The sequence below is a fragment of the Engystomops pustulosus genome, chromosome 9 (assembly GCF_040894005.1).
Source record: "Engystomops pustulosus chromosome 9, aEngPut4.maternal, whole genome shotgun sequence".
In the NCBI taxonomy this organism is placed as follows: Eukaryota; Metazoa; Chordata; class Amphibia; order Anura; family Leptodactylidae; genus Engystomops; species Engystomops pustulosus.
Window position 1 is genome coordinate 9,958,524 of NC_092419.1, and position 17,057 is coordinate 9,975,580.

Sequence of the window (17,057 nt, forward strand, 5' to 3'; positions counted from 1 at the left end):
TATGTGCAGGGTGTGTACTATGTGCAGTGTGTACTATGTGCAGGGTGTGTACTATGTGCAGTGTGTACTAGGTGCAGTGTGTACTATGTGCAGGGGGTGTACTATGTGCAGTGTGTACTATGTGTAGTGTGTACTAGGTGCAGTGTGTACTATGTGCAGGGGGTGTACTATGTGCAGTGTGTACTATGTGCAGGGGGTGTACTATGTGCAGAGTGTACTATGTGCAGTGTGTACTATGTGCAGGGTGTGTACTATGTGCAGTGTGTACTATGTGTAGTGTGTACTAGGTGCAGTGTGTACTATGTGCAGGGGGTGTACTATGTGCAGTGTGTACTATGTGCAGGGGGTGTACTATGTGCAGTGTGTACTATGTGCAGTGTGTACTATGTGCAGTGTGTACTATGTGCAGTGTGTACTATGTGCAGGGTGTGTACTATGTGCAGTGTGTACTATGTGCAGGGGGTGTACTATGTGCAGGGTGTACTATGTGCAGTGTGTACTATGTGCAGTGTCCTGTGTACTATGTGCAGGGTGTGTACTATGTGCAGGGTGTGTACTATGTGTAGTGTGTACTATGTGCAGGGCGTGTACTATGTGCAGGGCGTGTACTATGTGCAGTGTGTACTATGTGCAGTGTGTACTATGTGCAGTGTGTACTATGTGCAGGGTGTACTATGTGCAGGGTGTGTACTATGTGCGGTGTGTACTATGTGCAGTGTGTACTATGTGCAGTGTGTACTATGTGCAGTGTGTACTATGTGCTGTGTGTGTACTATGTGCAGGGTGTACTATGTGCAGGGGGTGTACTATGTGCAGGGTGTGTACTATGTGCAGGGTGTGTACTATGTGCAGGCTGTGTACTATGTGCAGGGTGTGTACTATGTGCAGGGTGTGTACTATGTGCAGGCTGTGTACTATGTGCAGGGTGTGTACTATGTGAGGTGTGTACTATGTGCAGGGTGTACTATGTGCAGGGTGTACTATGTGCAGGGTGTACTATGTGCAGGGTGTACTATGTGCGGTGTGTACTATGTGCAGTGTGTGTATTATGAGCAGGGTGTACTATGTGCAGGGTGTACTATGTGCTGTGTGTGTACTATGTGTGGTGTGTACTATGTGCAGGGTGTACTATGTGCAGGGTGTACTATGTGCAGGGTGTACTATGTGCGGCGTGTTCTATGTGCAGGGTGTACTATGTGCAGTGTGTACTATGTGCAGGGTGTGTACTATGTGCAGGGTGTACTATGTGCAGAGTGTACTATGTGCAGTGTGTACTATGTGCATGGTGTACTATGTACAGGGTGTACTATGTGCAGCGTGTACTATGTGCAGCGTGTACTATGTGCAGTGTGTACTATGTGCGGTGTGTACTATGTGCGGTGTGTACTATGTGCGGTGTGTACTATGTGCAGGGTGTACTATGTGCAGGCTGTACTATGTGCAGGGTGTACTATGTGCAGGGTGTACTATGTGCAGGCTGTGTACTATGTGCAGGGTGTGTACTATGTGCAGGGTGTGTACTATGTGCAGGGTGTACTATGTGCAGCGTGTACTATGTGCAGCGTGTACTATGTGCAGTGTGTACTATGTGCGGTGTGTACTATGTGCGGTGTGTACTATGTGCAGGGTGTACTATGTGCAGGCTGTACTATGTGCTGTGTGTGTACTATGTGCAGGGTGTACTATGTGCAGGGTGTACTATGTGCAGGCTGTGTACTATGTGCAGGGTGTTTTACTATGTGCAGGGTGTGTACTATGTGCAGGCTGTGTACTATGTGCAGGCTGTGTACTATGTGCAGGGTGTGTACTATGTGAGGTGTGTACTATGTGCAGGGTGTACTATGTGCAGGGTGTACTATGTGCAGGGTGTACTATGTGCGGTGTGTACTATGTGCAGTGTGTACTATGTGCAGTGTGTACTATGTGCAGTGTGTACTATGTGCTGTGTGTGTACTATGTGCAGGGTGTACTATGTGCAGGGGGTGTACTATGTGCAGGGTGTGTACTATGTGCAGGGTGTGTACTATGTGCAGGCTGTGTACTATGTGCAGGGTGTGTACTATGTGCAGGGTGTGTACTATGTGCAGGCTGTGTACTATGTGCAGGGTGTGTACTATGTGAGGTGTGTACTATGTGCAGGGTGTACTATGTGCAGGGTGTACTATGTGCAGGGTGTACTATGTGCAGGGTGTACTATGTGCGGTGTGTACTATGTGCAGTGTGTGTATTATGAGCAGGGTGTACTATGTGCAGGGTGTACTATGTGCTGTGTGTGTACTATGTGTGGTGTGTACTATGTGCAGGGTGTACTATGTGCAGGGTGTACTATGTGCAGGGTGTACTATGTGCGGCGTGTTCTATGTGCAGGGTGTACTATGTGCAGTGTGTACTATGTGCAGGGTGTGTACTATGTGCAGGGTGTACTATGTGCAGAGTGTACTATGTGCAGTGTGTACTATGTGCATGGTGTACTATGTACAGGGTGTACTATGTGCAGCGTGTACTATGTGCAGCGTGTACTATGTGCAGTGTGTACTATGTGCGGTGTGTACTATGTGCGGTGTGTACTATGTGCGGTGTGTACTATGTGCAGGGTGTACTATGTGCAGGCTGTACTATGTGCAGGGTGTACTATGTGCAGGGTGTACTATGTGCAGGCTGTGTACTATGTGCAGGGTGTGTACTATGTGCAGGGTGTGTACTATGTGCAGGGTGTACTATGTGCAGCGTGTACTATGTGCAGCGTGTACTATGTGCAGTGTGTACTATGTGCGGTGTGTACTATGTGCGGTGTGTACTATGTGCAGGGTGTACTATGTGCAGGCTGTACTATGTGCTGTGTGTGTACTATGTGCAGGGTGTACTATGTGCAGGGTGTACTATGTGCAGGCTGTGTACTATGTGCAGGGTGTTTTACTATGTGCAGGGTGTGTACTATGTGCAGGCTGTGTACTATGTGCAGGCTGTGTACTATGTGCAGGGTGTGTACTATGTGAGGTGTGTACTATGTGCAGGGTGTACTATGTGCAGGGTGTACTATGTGCAGGGTGTACTATGTGCGGTGTGTACTATGTGCAGTGTGTGTATTATGAGCAGGGTGTACTATGTGCAGGGTGTACTATGTGCTGTGTGTGTACTATGTGTGGTGTGTACTATGTGCAGGGTGTACTATGTGCAGGGTGTACTATGTGCAGGGTGTACTATGTGCGGCGTGTTCTATGTACAGGGTGTACTATGTGCAGTGTGTACTATGTGCAGGGTGTGTACTATGTGCAGAGTGTACTATGTGCAGTGTGTACTATGTGCAGGGTGTACTATGTGCAGGGTGTACTATGTGCAGCGTGTACTATGTGCAGCATGTACTATGTGCAGTGTGTACTATGTGCGGTGTGTACTATGTGCGGTGTGTATTATGTGCAGGGTGTACTATGTGCAGGCTGTACTATGTGCTGTGTGTGTACTATGTGCAGGGTGTACTATGTGCAGGGTGTACTATGTGCAGGCTGTGTACTATGTGCAGGGTGTGTACTATGTGCAGGGTGTGTACTATGTGCAGGCTGTGTACTATGTGCAGGCTGTGTACTATGTGCAGGGTGTGTACTATGTGCTGTGTGTGTACTATGTGCAGGGTGTGTACTATGTGCAGTGTCCTGTGTACTATGTGCAGTGTGTACTATGTGCAGTGTGTGTACTATGAGCAGGGTGTACTATGTGCAGGGTGTACTATGTGCAGGGTGTACTATGTGCGGTGTGTACTATGTGCAGTGTGTGTATTATGAGCAGGGTGTACTATGTGCAGGGTGTACTATGTGCTGTGTGTGTACTATGTGTGGTGTGTACTATGTGCAGGGTGTACTATGTGCAGGGTGTACTATGTGCAGGGTGTACTATGTGCGGCGTGTTCTATGTGCAGGGTGTACTATGTGCAGTGTGTACTATGTGCAGGGTGTGTACTATGTGCAGGGTGTACTATGTGCAGAGTGTACTATGTGCAGTGTGTACTATGTGCAGGGTGTACTATGTGCAGGGTGTACTATGTGCAGCGTGTACTATGTGCAGCGTGTACTATGTGCAGTGTGTACTATGTGCGGTGTGTACTATGTGCGGTGTGTACTATGTGCAGGGTGTACTATGTGCAGGCTGTACTATGTGCTGTGTATGTACTATGTGCAGGGTGTACTATGTGCAGGGTGTACTATGTGCAGGCTGTGTACTATGTGCAGGGTGTGTACTATGTGCAGGCTGTGTACTATGTGCAGGCTGTGTACTATGTGCAGGGTGTGTACTATGTGCTGTGTGTGTACTATGTGCAGGGTGTGTACTATGTGCAGTGTCCTGTGTACTATGTGCAGTGTGTACTATGTGCAGTGTGTGTACTATGAGCAGGGTGTACTATGTGCAGGGTGTACTATGTGCTGTGTGTGTACTATGTGCGGTGTGTACTATGTGCGGTGTGTACTATGTGCAGGGTGTACTATGTGCAGGGTGTACTATGTGCGGCGTGTACTATGTGCGGCGTGTACTATGTGCAGGGTGTACTATGTGCAGGGTGTGTACTATGTGCAGGGTGTACTATGTGCAGAGTGTTTTATGTGCAGTGTGTACTATGTCCAGTGTGTACTATGTGCAGGGTGTACTATGTGCAGGGTGTACTATGTGCAGGGTGTACTATGTACAGGGTGTACTATGTGCGGTGTGTACTATGTGCAGGGTGTACTATGTGCAGTGTGTACTATGTGCAGGGTGTGTACTATGTGCAGGGTGTACTATGTGCAGTGTGTACTATGTGCAGGGTGTACTATGTGCAGGGTGTACTATGTGCAGGGTGTACTATGTGCGGTGTGTACTATGTGCGGTGTGTACTATGTGCGGTGTGTACTATGTGCAGTGTGTACTATGTGCAGGGTGTACTATGTGCAGGCTGTACTATGTGCTGTGTGTGTACTATGTGCAGGGTGTACTATGTGCAGGCTGTACTATGTGCAGGCTGTGTACAATGCGCAGGGTGTGTACTATGTGCAGGGTGTACTATATGCAGGCTGTACTATGTGCTGTGTGTGTACTATGTGCAGGGTGTACTATGTGCAGGCTGTACTATGTGCAGGCTGTGTACTATGCGCAGGGTGTGTACTATGTGCAGGCTGTGTACTATGTGCAGGGTGTGTACTATGTGCTGTGTGTGTACTATGTGCAGGGTGTGTACTATGTGCAGTGTCCTGTGTACTATGTGCAGTGTGTACTATGTGCAGTGTGTGTACTATGAGCATAGTGTACTATGTGCAGGGTGTACTATGTGTGGTGTGTACTATGTGCAGTGTGTACTATGTCCAGTGTGTACTATGTGCAGGGTGTACTATGTGCAGGGTGTACTATGTGCAGGGTGTACTATGTGCGGTGTGTACTATGTGCAGGGTGTACTATGTGCAGTGTGTACTATGTGCAGGGTGTGTACTATGTGCAGGGTGTACTATGTGCAGTGTGTACTATGTGCAGGGTGTACTATGTGCAGGGGGTGTACTATGTGCAGGGGGTGTACTATGTGCAGGGGGTGTACTATGTGCAGGGGGTGTACTATGTGCAGGGTGTACTATGTGCTGTGTGTACTATGTGCAGGGTGTACTATGTGCAGGGTGTACTATGTGCGGCGTGTACTATGTGCAGGGTGTACTATGTGCAGGGTGTGTACTATGTGCAGGGTGTACTATGTGCAGGGTGTGTACTATGTGCGGTGTGTACTATGTGCGGTGTGTACTATGTGTGGTGTTTACTATGTGTGGCGTTTACTATGTGTGGCGTGTACTATGTGCGGCGTGTACTATGTGCAGTGTGTACAATGTGCAGTGTGTACTATGTGCAGGGTGTACTATGTGCAGGGTGTACTATGTGCAGTGTGTACTATGTGCAGTGTGTACTATGTGCGGTGTGTACTATGTGCAGTGTGTACTATGTGCAGGGTGTACTATGTGCAGGGTGTACTATGTGCAGTGTGTACTATGTGCAGTGTGTACTATGTGCGGTGTGTACTATGTGCGGTGTGTGCTATGTGCAGGGTGTACTATGTGCAGGCTGTACTATGTGCTGTGTGTGTACTATGTGCAGGGTGTACTATGTGCAGGCTGTGTACTATGTGCAGGGTGTGTACTATGTGCAGGCTGTGTACTATGTGCAGGCTGTGTACTATGTGCAGGGTGTGTACTATGTGCTGTGTGTGTACTATGTGCAGGGTGTGTACTATGTGCAGTGTCCTGTGTACTATGTGCAGTGTGTGTACTATGAGCAGGGTGTACTATGTGCAGGGTGTACTATGTGCAGGGTGTGTACTATGTGCAGGGTGTGTACTTTGTGTGGTGTGTACTATGTGCAGGGTGTACTATGTGCAGGGTGTACTATGTGCAGGGTGTACTATGTGCAGGGTGTACTATGTGCACTGTGTATTATGTGCAGGGTGTACTATGTGCAGGGTGTACTATGTGCGGCATGTACTATGTGCAGTGTCCTGTGTACTATGTGCAGTGTGTACTATGTGCAGTGTGTACTATGTGCAGTGTCCTGTGTACTATGTGCAGGGTGTACTATGTGCATTGTGTGTACTATGTGCAGTGTCTTGTGTACTATGTGCAGTGTGTACTATGTGCAGTGTACTATGTGCAGTGCGTACTATGTGCAGTGTCCTGTGTACTATGTGCAGTGTCCTGTGTACTATGTGCAGTGTGTACTATGTGCAGTGTGTACTATGTGCAGTGTCCTGTGTACTATGTGCAGTGTGTACTATGTGCAGTGTACTATGTGCAGTGTCCTGTGTGCTATGTGCAGTGTCCTGTGTACTATGTGCAGTGTCCTGTGTACTATGTGCAGTGTCCTGTGTACTATGTGCAGTTTGTACTATGTGCAGTGTACTGTGTACTATGTGCAGTGTCCTGTGTACTATGTGCAGTGTGTACTATGTGCAGTGTCCTGTGTACTATGTGCAGTGTGTACTATGTGCAGTGTCCTGTGTACTATGTGCAGTGTGTTATATGTGCAGTGTACTGTGTGCAGTCACCTTTGTATAGTACAGGGGGCACCAGATTCAGGATTTCTGGCGCAGGTTCTCCATGAATCTGGTGCCCCCTGCACTGCTTCAACAAAGGGCACTACATTTTTTTTGGTGCACCTATAACATGGGGAGTGCGACACACTTCTGTCAGACTTTGCATGTTAAATCTGGTGCACGGTCCGACTGAGCACCGGACGCCCCCCGTGTGCAGGGTGTATTATGTGCAGGGTGTGTACTATGTGTGGTGTGTACTATGTGCAGGGTGTACTATGTGCAGGGTGTACTATGTGCAGGGTGTACTATGTGCAGGGTGTACTATGTGCACTGTGTATTATGTGCAGGGTGTACTATGTGCAGGGTGTACTATGTGCGGCGTGTACTATGTGCAGTGTCCTGTGTACTATGTGCAGTGTGTACTATGTGCAGTGTGTACTATGTGCAGTGTCCTGTGTACTATGTGCAGTGTGTACTATGTGCATTGTGTGTACTATGTGCAGTGTCCTGTGTACTATGTGCAGTGTGTACTATGTGCAGTGTACTATGTGCAGTGCGTACTATGTGCAGTGTCCTGTGTACTATGTGCAGTGTCCTGTGTACTATGTGCAGTGTGTACTATGTGCAGTGTCCTGTGTACTATGTGCAGTGCGTACTATGTGCAGTGTACTATGTGCAGTGTCCTGTGTGCTATGTGCAGTGTCCTGTGTACTATGTGCAGTGTCCTGTGTACTATGTGCAGTGTGTACTATGTGCAGTGTACTGTGTACTATGTGCAGTGTCCTGTGTACTATGTGCAGTGTGTACTATGTGCAGTGTCCTGTGTACTATGTGCAGTGTGTACTATGTGCAGTGTCCTGTGTACTATGTGCAGTGTGTTATATGTGCAGTGTACTGTGTGCAGTCACCTTTGTATAGTACAGGGGGCACCAGATTCAGGATTTCTGGCGCAGGTTCTCCATGAATCTGGTGCCCCTTGCACTGCTCCAACAAAGGGCACTACATTTTTTTTGGTGCACCTATAACATGGGGAGTGCGACACACTTCTGTCAGACTTTGCATGTTAAATCTGGTGCGCGGTCCGACTGAGCACCGGACGCCCCCCGTGACGCAAACCGATTGTGTGCATCACATATGTATATTAAACACTTGTGCAATAAGTTTGCACTGAAAAGAAAGTGCAAAGCCCGATCGAAAACTGGCGCAAAGCCCGTGGTAAATGTGCCCCAATGTATGGACCCCACTATCAGTAGACCCTGCTCCTATATGACATCTTATTCTGAATATATAGACGTTCATATATAGTCTTGGTTCCCTGCTTGCAGCTAAATCCACCTCACACTTCTGGGGCATTAGGATTTGGGGGGGGGGGTCGCTAGTTTTGGCTGTTTATGGAAAGGACCTCCGCAGATTGCGAGAATGAGGGACCCCTCGCTGCTCCGTCAGATTAATGGAGGAGAACGTTCATGCGCAGCGGCCTGCTCCATTAATCTGAGGAGCAGCGATGGGTCCCACCCTCTTTCTCGCGATCTACGGGGGTCTCAGACCGTTGATATGGTCTAACTTTGCTTTGTGGGAAAGTCCCTTTAATGTATTCCATGGGTTTGAAGTCGGGGTTTTGAGGACAGGTAAGTCAGGTCTTTCCACCGAAAATCCCCCCAAATGTGTCTTTATGGACCCAACTTTCTGCACTTTGGTGCAAACTCCCTAAAACTGTTCCCAGAAAGTTTTGAGCAGACACTCGGTAAAAAAAACAGACGGCCGCAGACGGCCATGTGAATGAGGCTTTAGACGTATTGAAGATCTATGATTATGTAGTCTCCGTCTGCACTCAGTAGTCGTCTCCCCCCCCCCCCCGTACACTTTGGGGCACACCACCAGGGTAGATCACAAAGTCCGTCCTACACGTCAGGTGGTGTGGGATCTTATATCTCCTGCCGGTCACTGGGTCCCCTTCAGGTTTAAGGTCCTAAATACTCGAGTATAAGCCTAGTTTTTCAGCACAAAAAAATGTGCCGAAAACCCCAAACTCGGCTTATACTCGAGTAAAAAAAATTAGGTTTTACTAGGTTTTTGTGGTAAAATTAGGGGCCTCAGCTTATACTTGGGTCGGCTTATACTCGAGTATATACAGTAACTTCTTTTTTTTTTTTTGTCAAACGGACCAACATCTCACTTTTGACAAGGCAGTCCTTTAGGATTTTTTTAGGTCTCTTATAAGAGAACAATGGAGGTGCCTGAAACTTTTTAATATCCTTATGGTAGCGAGCCAAAGTTTATCCAATGTTTACGGATCAGGTTGGAAACAGACTATGACTATGCGGGCCAAAAGTAGACACAAAAGGTACCGTCTCCACCTCGGTATTACCCTTCAGACTGGGTTTTAAGAGCGTTTGTTTATCCGGCTCTTTCACTTTATTCCTGGGTCGGGAAAGCAGCAGCACAGAGGAAAAATTGTCCGGTGTCCCCTGTGGATGTAACGTTCCCTTTGTTGCATATTTTGGTGAATATCCACATGTGGGGTCTGTATGATCTGCTCACATCTCACTGTTTTAGGAAAATATATTTTCTTGATACAAGTATTCTGGATTTGTACTTGTTTTAGGGGGAATTTTAAATGTTTATAGCCAAAATGCATCGTCTCCAAATTACCATATATACTCGAGTATAAGCCTAGTTTAGCAGCACAAAAAAATGTGCTGAAACCCCCAAACTCGGCTTATACCCGAGTGAAAAAAATAGGTTTTACCAGGTTTTTGTGGTAAAATTAGGGGTCTCGGCTTATACTTGGGTCGGCTTATACTCGAGTATATACGGTAATATAGGTTTTACCAGGTTTTTGTGGTAAAATTAGGGGCCTCGGCTTATACTTGGGTCGGCTTATACTCGAGTATATATACAGTAATATAGGTTTTACGGCGCCTTTACTTTTTATTCTGTTTTATTGCTATATTTTGCAGGTTGTGAAAAGCAAAAGGAAAATTTGTAGCTGAAAAGCAGATATCTAGTTATTACGGTTTTAGTGATTATTATGTGGATTTATTTATGTCAACGTATCAATATGGGACATTGGTGACCTCTACACATGTCCATCTATTACATTTAGGAGATGGGAAGGTAAATATTTTCTGTTTGGAGCACATTTTTTGCCATCAAAGTCAAATTTTAGGTATTTTTTATAAAATGTTTCAGTTTGAATCAAAGTTGCATGAAGGCGCCTATGTCTATAAACTCTTTCATGTAATTTTGAAAATTGGGGAGAGTGTCTGCTTTCAGAAATTATGCAGTTTGTTGGGTTTTTCCTTTTAATTCTTTTTGCTGAAATTTCGATTTTATTTTTAAACGTCAAAATTTTCTAAATTTCTCTGGTCAGTAACGCAACAAAATATCCAGAAATGCCGGGGGGTGAAAGGGTTAATACCCCTTGTTCGAATTCCCGGGTGAAGATGCTTCTCATCTATCTCCTGTCTATATATCTATCCGTCTAGTTATCATCTCCTATAATGTGGCCATTTATATATGTCGCTTTTTCTCTATTTTTCATTCAATCTTCTATTTCTCTTCATCTTTCATATTTATTTACTATCATAATAATTATTATAAATAATTCTTTATGTATATGGCGCACACAGATGACGCAGCGCTGCACAGAGTTTGCCAAATCAGTCCCTGTCCCCAATGGGGCTCACAATCTAAGCAATCTACTAGTATGTTTTGGAGTGTGGGAGGAAACCGGAGGACCCGGAAGAAACCTACACAAACACGGAGAGAACATGCAAACTCTTTGCAGATGTTGTCCAGCGCTGCAAGGCTGTAGTGCTAACCGCTGAGCCACCGTGCTGCCCATCAATCTCCCTATCATCTATCTATCTCCTATAAAATTCTCCCATATTAAAGATTGTTTTACCAGACTAAAGGAGCCTCTTACTGACTGTGACTGGTCATAAAATAGTTTTATTTTGGGGCCCCACTTTTAGTTTTGCCCAGGGCCCCACTTTGTCTAGAACCGGCCCTGTATATATTATATACATGTGTAATAGGTATGTGCCGTATGTATGTGACTATATATTATATACATGTGTAATAGGTATGTGCCGTATGTATGTGAGTATATATTATATACATGTGTAATAGGTATGTGCTGTATGTATGTGAGTATATATTATATACATGTGTGATAGGTATGTGCTGTATGTATGTGAGTATATATTATATACATGTGTAATAGGTATGTGCTGTATGTATGTGAGTATATAGTATATACATGTGTAATAGGTGTGTGCTGTATGTATGTGAGTATATATTATATACATGTGTAATAGGTATATACTATATGTATGTGAGTATATATTATATACATGTGTAATATGTATATGCTGTATGTGAGTATATATTATATACATGTGTAATAGGTATGTGCTGTATGTATGTGAGTATATATTATATACATCTGTAATAGGTATATACTATAGGTATGTGAGTATATATTATATACATGTGTGATAGGTATGTGCTGTATGTATGTGAGTATATATTATATACATGTGTAATATGTATGTGCTGTATGTATGTGAGTATATATTATATACGTGTGTAATAGGTATGTGCTGTATGTATGTGAGTATATATTATATACATGTGTAATAGGTATCTGCTGTATGTATGTGAGTATATATTATATACATGTGTAATAGGTATGTGCTGTATGTATGTGAGTATATAGTATATACATGTGTAATAGGTGTGTGCTGTATGTATGTGAGTATATATTATATACATGTGTAATAGGTATATACTATATGTATGTGAGTATATATTATATACATGTGTAATATGTATATGCTGTATGTGAGTATATATTATATACATGTGTAATAGGTATGTGCTGTATGTATGTGAGTATATATTATATACATCTGTAATAGGTATATACTATAGGTATGTGAGTATATATTATATACATGTGTGATAGGTATGTGCTGTATGTATGTGAGTATATATTATATACATGTGTAATATGTATATGCTGTATGTATGTGAGTATATATTATATACATGTGTAATAGGTATATGCTGTATGTATGTGAGTATATATTATATACATCTGTAATAGGTATATACTATATGTATGTGAGCATATATTATATACATGTGTAATAGGTATGTGCTGTATGTATGTGAGTATATATTATATACATGTGTAATAGGTATGTGCTGTATGTATGTGAGTATATATTATATACATGTGTAATAGGTATGTGCTGTATGTATGTGAGTATATATTATATACATGTGTAATAGGTATGTGCTGTATGTATGTGAGTATATATTATATACATGTGTAATAGGTATGTGCTGTATGTATGTGAGTAAATATTATATACATGTGTAATATGTATGTGCTGTATGTAAGTGAGTATATATTATATACATGTGTAATAGGTATGTGCTGTATGTATGTGAGTATATATTATATACATGTGTAATAGGTATGTGCTGTATGTATGTGAGTATATATTATATACTTGTGTAATAGGTATATGCTGTATGTATGTGACTATATATTATATACATATGTAATAGGTATGTGCTGTATGTATGTGAGTATATATTATATACATGTGTGATAGGTATGTGCTGTATGTATGTGAGTATATATTATATACATGTGTAATAGGTATGTGCTGTATGTATGTGAGTATATAGTATATACATGTGTAATAGGTGTGTGCTGTATGTATGTGAGTATATATTATATACATGTGTAATAGGTATGTGCTGTATGTATGTGAGTATATAGTATATACATGTGTAATAGGTGTGTGCTGTATGTATGTGAGTATATATTATATACATGTGTAATATGTATATGCTGTATGTGAGTATATATTATATACATGTGTAATAGGTATGTGCTGTATGTATGTGAGTATATATTATATACATCTGTAATAGGTATATACTATAGGTATGTGAGTATATATTATATACATGTGTGATAGGTATGTGCTGTATGTATGTGAGTATATATTATATACATGTGTAATATGTATATGCTGTATGTATGTCAGTATATATTATATACATGTGTAATAGGTATATGCTGTATGTATGTGAGTATATATTATATACATGTGTAATAGGTATATACTATATGTATGTGAGTATATATTATATACATGTGTAATAGGTATGTGCTGTATGTATGTGAGTATATATTATATACATGTGTAATAGGTATATGCTGTATGTATGTGAGTATATATTATATACATGTGTAATAGGTATGTGCTGTATGTATGTGAGTATATATTATATACATGTGTAATATGTATGTGCTGTATGTATGTGAGTATATATTATATACATGTGTAATAGGTATGTGCTGTATGTATGTGAGTATATATTATATACATGTGTAATAGGTATGTGCTGTATGTATGTGAGTATATATTATATACATGTGTAATAGGTATGTGCTGTATGTATGTGAGTATATATTATATACATGTGTAATAGGTATGTGCTGTATGTATGTGAGTAAATATTATATACATGTGTAATATGTATGTGCTGTATGTAAGTGAGTATATATTATATACATGTGTAATAGGTATGTGCTGTATGTATGTGAGTATATATTATATACATGTGTAATAGGTATGTGCTGTATGTATGTGAGTATATATTATATACATGTGTAATAGGTATGTGCTGTATGTATGTGCGTATATATTATATACATGTGTAATAGGTATGTGCTGTATGTATGTGAGTATATATTATATACATGTGTAATAGGTATGTGCGTATGTATGTGAGTATATATTATATACATGTGTGATAGGTATGTGCTGTATGTATGTGAGTATATATTATATACATGTGTAATAGGTATATGCTGTATGTATGTGAGTATATATTATATACATGTGTAATAGGTATGTGCTGTTTGTATGTGAGTATATATTATATACATGTGTAATAGGTATGTGCTGTATGTATGTGAGTATATATTATATACATGTGTAATAGGTATATGCTGTATGTATGTGAGTATATATTATATACATGTGTAATAGGTATGTGCTGTATGTATGTGAGTATATATTATATACATGTGTAATAGGTATGTGCTGTATGTATGTGAGTATATATTATATACATGTGTAATATGTATGTGCTGTATGTATGTGAGTATATATTATATACATGTGTAATAGGTATATGCTGTATGTATGTGAGTATATATTATATACATGTGTAATAGGTATATGCTGTATGTATGTGAGTATATATTATATACATGTGTAATAGGTATATGCTGTATGTATGTGAGTATATATTATATACATGTGTAATAGGTATATGCTGTATGTATGTGAGTATATATTATATACATGTGTAATAGGTATATGCTGTATGTATGTGGGTATATATTATATACATGTGTAATAGGTTTATGCTGTATGTATGTGAGTATATATTATAAACATGTGTAATAGGTATGTGCTGTATGTATGTGAGTATATATTATATACATGTGTAATAGGTATGTGCTGCATGTATGTGAGTATATATTATATACATGTGTAATAGGTATATGCAGTATGTATGTGAGTATATATTATATACATGTGTAATAGGTATGCGCTGTATGTATGTGAGTATATATTATATACATGTTTAATAGGTATGTGCTGTATGTATGTGAGTATATATTATATACATGTGTAATAGGTATGTGCTGTATGTATGTGAGTATATATTATATACGTGTGTAATAGGGATATGCTGTATGTATGTGAGTATATATTATATTTATGTGTAATAGGTATGCGCTGTATGTATGTGAGTATATATTATATACATGTTTAATAGGTATATGCTGTATGTATGTGAGTATATATTATATACGTGTGTAATAGGTATGTGCTGTATGTATGCGACTATATATTATAAACATGTGTAATAGGTATGTGCTGTATGTATGTGAGTATATATTATATACGTGTGTAATAGGTATGTGCTGTATGTATGTGAGTATATATTATATTTATGTGTAATAGGTATGTGCTGTATGTATGTGAGTATATATTATATACATGTGTAATAGGTATATGCTGTATGTGTGTGAGTATATATTATATACATTTGTAATAGGTATATGCTGTATGTATGTGAATATATATTATATACATGTGTAATAGGTATGTGCTGTATGTATGTGAGTATATATTATATACATGTGTAATAGGTATATGCTGGATGTATGTGAGTATATATTATATTCATATGTAATAGGTATATGCTGTATGTATGTGAGTATATATTATATACATGTGTAATAGGTATGTGCTGTATGTATGCGACTATATATTATATACATGTGTAATAGGTATGTGCTGTATGTATGTGAGTATATATTATATACATGTGTAATTCGTATAGTCTGTATGTATGTGAGTATATATTATATACGTGTGTTATAGGGATATGCTGTATGTATGTGAGTATATATTATATTTATGTGTAATAGGTATGTGCTGTATGTATGTGAATATATATTATATACATGTGTAATAGGTATGTGCTGTATGTATGTGAGTATATATTATATACATGTGTAATAGGTATGTGCTGTATGTATGTGAGTAAATATTATATACATGTGTAATACGGATATGCTGTATGTATGTGAATATATATTATATACATGTGTAATAGGTATGTGCTGTATGTATGCGACTATATATTATATACATGTGTAATAGGTATGTGCTGTATGTATGTGAGTATATATTATATTCATATGTAATAGGTATATGCTGTATGTATGTGAGTATATATTATATACATGTGTAATAGGTATGTGCTGTATGTATGTGAGTATATATTATATACATGTGTAATAGGTATATGCTGAATGTATGTGAGTATATATTATATACATGTGTAATAGGTATGTGCTGTATGTATGTGAGTATATATTATATACATGTGTAATAGGTATATGCTGTATGTATGTGAGTATATATTATATACATGTGTAATAGGTATGTGCTGTATGTATGTGAGTATATATTATATACATGTGTAATAGGTATGTGCTGTATGTATGTGAGTATATATTATATACATGTGTAATAGGTATGTGCTGTATGTGTGTGAGTATATAGTATATACATGTGTAATATGTATGTGCTGTATGTATGTGAGTATATATTATACACATGTGTAATAGGTATATGCTGTATGTATGTGAGTATATATTATATACATGTGTAATAGGTATGTGCTGTATGTTTGTGAGTATATATTATATACATGTGTAATAGGTATGTGCTGTATGTATGTGAGTATATATTATATTCATGTGTAATCGGTATGTGCTGTATGTATGTGAGTATATATTATATACATGTGTAATAGGTATGTGCTGTATGTATGTGAGTATATATTATATACATGTGTAATAGGTATGTGCTGTATGAATGTGAGTATATATTATATACATGTGTAATAGGTATGTGCTGTATGTATGTGAGTATATATTATATTCATGTGTAATAGGTATATGCTGTATGTATGTGAGTATATATTATATACATGTGTAATAGGTATGTGCTGTATGTATGTGAGTATATATTATATACATGTGTAATAGGTATATCCTGTATGTATGTGAGTATATATTATATACATGTGTAATAGGTATGTGCTGTATGTATGTGAGTATATATTATATACATGTGTAATAGGTATGTGCTGTATATATGTGAGTATATATTATATACATGTGTAATAGGTATATGCTGTATGCATGTGAGTATATATTATATACATGTTTAATAGGTATATGCTGTATGTATGTGAGTATATATTATATACATGTGTAATAGGTATATGCTGTATGTATGTGAGTATATATTATATACATGTGTAATATGTATGTGCTGTATGTATGTGAGTATATATTATATACATGTGTAATAGGTATGTGCTGTATGTATGTGAGTATACATTA